Source organism: Lipotes vexillifer, unplaced genomic scaffold (genome assembly GCF_000442215.2).
Source record: "Lipotes vexillifer unplaced genomic scaffold, Lipotes_vexillifer_v1.1 scaffold605, whole genome shotgun sequence".
NCBI classification, from domain to species: Eukaryota; Metazoa; Chordata; class Mammalia; order Artiodactyla; family Lipotidae; genus Lipotes; species Lipotes vexillifer.
The window spans coordinates 470340-474382 of record NW_006774406.1 but is presented as its reverse complement, the minus strand read 5'-3'; the positions used below and the strand labels follow the sequence as shown (position 1 = coordinate 474382).

General features: G+C 38.0%; 1 non-coding gene across 1 annotated transcript; it reads right to left on the bottom strand.

Annotated features, from left to right (window-relative positions):
• Window positions 1-561: 561 nt before the first annotated feature.
• On the bottom strand, window positions 562-633 carry TRNAA-AGC (transfer RNA alanine (anticodon AGC)). Its single transcript has one exon. It is a non-coding gene; the product is annotated as a tRNA-Ala (tRNA).
• Between the last annotated feature and the right edge of the window lie 3410 nt (window positions 634-4043).

The window sequence follows — 4043 nt, the reverse complement described above, 5'->3', positions numbered from 1 at the left end:
ACAAATATTTTTAATGTATTATTTAATTTAATGATTTACAAAGTTATGTTGAGTCTTTTTAGAGAAAAATAACACAAAAACTTTATATCTCCCACTTTGAAGACCATATGGACTTAATATTCAAAGGAAGAGTGCAGAAAATAGAAAAGTCTCATTTTCTGATTCAAGACAAGACTTAGAAGGCAGACGGTTAAATTCTGTGACAATGTACAAAAATACCAACGAGGAGCTGCCAGTAGTTGCAAAAATGAAATGGAGATTTAAGGGCAATGGGACTAGCTCACAACTTTCACAATGAGGTACAAAACATAAAGTAGGTGGGAGAATAGCTTAAGAGAAACATAACAATGTGAAAATATGTCCTGATAAACTGAATATTCAAGCAACACTGGAGTAGAGGCTTAATTCCTGTTCAATGCTTGCTTTTAGAAGAAATCTTCTAAAGCATAGATAGATTTCTTCATCTTTTTAATTAAGTACAGTTGATAAACAATGTGTTAATTTCTGTACAGCCAAAGCCTTTAAGGGGTTTTTTTGTTTGTTTTTTTAATCAATCAAAAATGGGGGTGCTGGGAATTGAACCCAGGGCCTCATGCATGCTGAGCATGTGCTCTACCACTGAGCTACACCCCCTCCTCCCCCATCTATTGAACCTGATTTGGGCCTTTTAGTGAGACCTTGCTTATGCCAACCATGATTTGCCATTCACAGCACATTTCTAAAATGTAAACTTTCAGTTGGTACGGACTGTTGTTACCAGAATATGCCATGTTTTCTCACTTCCTATCATTTTGTACACTATTTTCTTGCTTTGAATATTCTTTCCTGTTCTTAAGCTCTTTTCTTTAAATTCTACCCATCCTTCATGTCACATAACCTCCGGAAAGGCTGCTCTGAAGTCTTAACACTTGATCTGGTTCCCTTTCTGTGTCTTGTCCTGTGGTTGTGCTTCTCACCCTGACGTGTGATCACCTCATTCTTGTGTGTATCCTTGTTATACTGTCATCTCTGTAAGGTGAGGGACCTTGACTGATTCACCACTGTATGCCCAGAAGCTAGCAGAGTTCTGCCTGCCTTTTAAGAAGAGCTCAAAATACATTTGGAATCACACATTTAGTACTTTTAAAAGGTGCAAGTCAAGAATCAGTGTTAAAAATCCTCTGCTTTCCTATAGAACCATTTTTTTAATGTTATCTATTTTCAGTAATTTTCTCTAGCCAATGCTAATAAATGCTCTATCTGAAAATTAGTCCTATGACTAATTAGTCCAATGACACCTCTTTCATTAATGGGCTTAGTGCACTCAGGAGGCTGTCAGCAAATTCTTCTCTCATAATGAAGATCCCTTTCCTCATATGGGGACCTGTTTTGATTTTGGTGTTGCTTTCCTCATTCAATATTTTTCTCTTCCTAATTTCCTTTTTTTTTCCGTTTTTTGTTTGTTTGTTTTTTGTTTTTTTTTGCCGTATGTGGGCCTCTCACTGCTGCGGCCCCTCCCGCCGCAGAGCAACAGGCTCCGGACGCGCAGGCTCAGTGGTCATGGCCCACTGGAGCAGCCGCTCCGCGGCATGTGGGATCCTCCCGGACCGAGGCACGAACCCGCGTCCCCTGCATCGGCAGGCGGACCCTCAACCACTGCGCCACCAGAGAAGCCCCCTAATTTCCTTTTAACTTTATTTCTTTATCATCTTGTCATCACCAAAGCACCCATTTTCTTTGTGCTGTTGTTTTCAGGGTGAAGGGAAATGGCCTTGTTGTTAGCACTTCTCTGGTGCCTGACAGCAGTCACTTCTCCCAGTGATTATGCTGGTAGCCGTGGGCCAGTCATTATCAAATATGAGGGTGCTGAAATTTTATGTACAAGAGCACGATGGTAGTTGATCACTCCAAAGAACTGATGAATGTTTTTAGGCAATTAAAAATCTGTTAAGCTTCTGGAATCTTCTTGAAGCTTTTATAGTCATAATTATCTGCCCCAAAGTTACTGCCATAAAAAAGCATTTTATCATAATTTACAGAAGTTACCTTAAAATTAGCTTTTATTCTGTTTTTTACAATGAAAATATAATACTCTGGCTATAGAATGATAAAATTATAAGAGGAAATACAAATTGACCTGAGAAGAGAAAAAAGTAAGACATTCTCTTGCCTTTAAGGAGTTTCCAGTGTGCTGGAAAAAACAGACACATATAGATAGAAATGATCAGAGTTTACTCACATGTGTGGTATAATAAAGCCAGGCATGGTGTGGAATTTCAGAGTGTGAGAATGACCCTAGACACGAAGATCTATGTTTCCATCCTGTCAATAGTTTAGCATTATAGCCTCATGTACATTTATTACCCTTTCAAAGGCTTGGTTTCTTCATTGTGAAAAATTGGGTTATTAATGTACTTTACCTCACAAGAAGTATTTGAGGATTAAATGAGACAACATATATGCCTGATATACTGAACATATAGCAAATGTTCAGTTCATGATAACTATTATTTTAATTTGCAAAGCGCTATAAACAGAGGAATGGATAAAGAAGATGTGGTACATATACACAATGGAATATTACTCAGCCATAGAGAAGAACAAAATAATGCCATTTGCAGTAACATGGATGGACCTAGAGATTGTCATACTAAGTGAAGTAAGTCAGACAAAGACAAATACAATATGATATCATTCATATGTGGAAACTAAAAAAAAAAAAAAGGGTACAAATGAACTTATCTACAGAATAGAAATAGAGTTACAGACGCAGAAAACAAACTTATGGTTACCAGGGGGTAAGGGTGGGGGAGGGATAAATTGGGAGATTGGGATTGACATGTACACACTACTATATATAAAATAGATAACTAATAAGGACCTACTCTGTAGCACAGGGAACTCTATTCAATACTCTGTTGTGACCTTTATGGGAAAAGAATTGAAAAAAGAGTGGATATATGTAGTATATGTATAACTGAGTTGCTTTGCTGTATACCTGAAACTAGCACAACATTGTAAATCAACTATACACCAATAAAAAATTTTTTGAAAGATAAAAAAAGGGCTATAAAGAGGATACAGAGGAGAAACTTTTAACCATACATGGAAAGGACAACTGAGGAAAAGACTCAGCCACAAGGGATACCCTTGCGCTACTTGGAAGGCAGAAAGTAAGCAGCAACACTGCGTAGTTCATACACATTGTTGCAGGTCTGCTGACGCACCTTGTTGGCGTGAAAAGTAGCTGAATCTACCCTTGCTTCACCTTTTCTTGGAACCTCCTTTAGCTCTCTGCCTTCTGTGCTACATGTCTTAGCTTCATGACAAAGGGAATGACTTCTGTGTTCATCACCAAGGGCAGAGCCAACAGGACATGGATTCAGCCCATCCATGTGTGTTTCCAGCTCAGGTGTATGGATTCTATCCTGCTTTTGGTCTTCTCCATTTGCTTCCATACTCCTTTTGATTGCCTGCCTTGCTGATGTCAAGATCTAGCGTTATATGAGGAGACACTGGTCTTACAGAGATGCTTAATAAACCCCCACAATTGTGTAAGCCAGTCCCCCAAAACAAATCCATACGGGCACACACTCACTCACACGCTCACCTACTGGTTCTTCTTGCCTGATTGCACCCTGACTGTTACGTGTTCTGCTCTACCAATCTTCCAGCTTTTCTTTCTCTGCTTTATGGTCTTGTCTTCCATTGCGTGTAAATATCATGCCCAGAACAAAATCATGACAAATTTCCCATTCGTGTCTCTGAACACAATAGCAAACTTGTACCATGACGTTAGACGTATTATATACATTTATTTCAGAATTTCATTATCATTTTATAACATTAATCTATGAAATAAATGAAAATATAAATGTATAAATGAAATATTTAACAATAGGGCTGAATGACTTGTTGATATCATTTCTTCAAAAGCAAGATTACAGTATTTGTGTTTGCACTAAAACAAACAATATATAACATTGAAGGAGCATACCATTTGTAAGACTGGTTATTCTAAAGGACAGCCTGTGTGTCTTCTAATCAGTTTTGTAAACATCAGA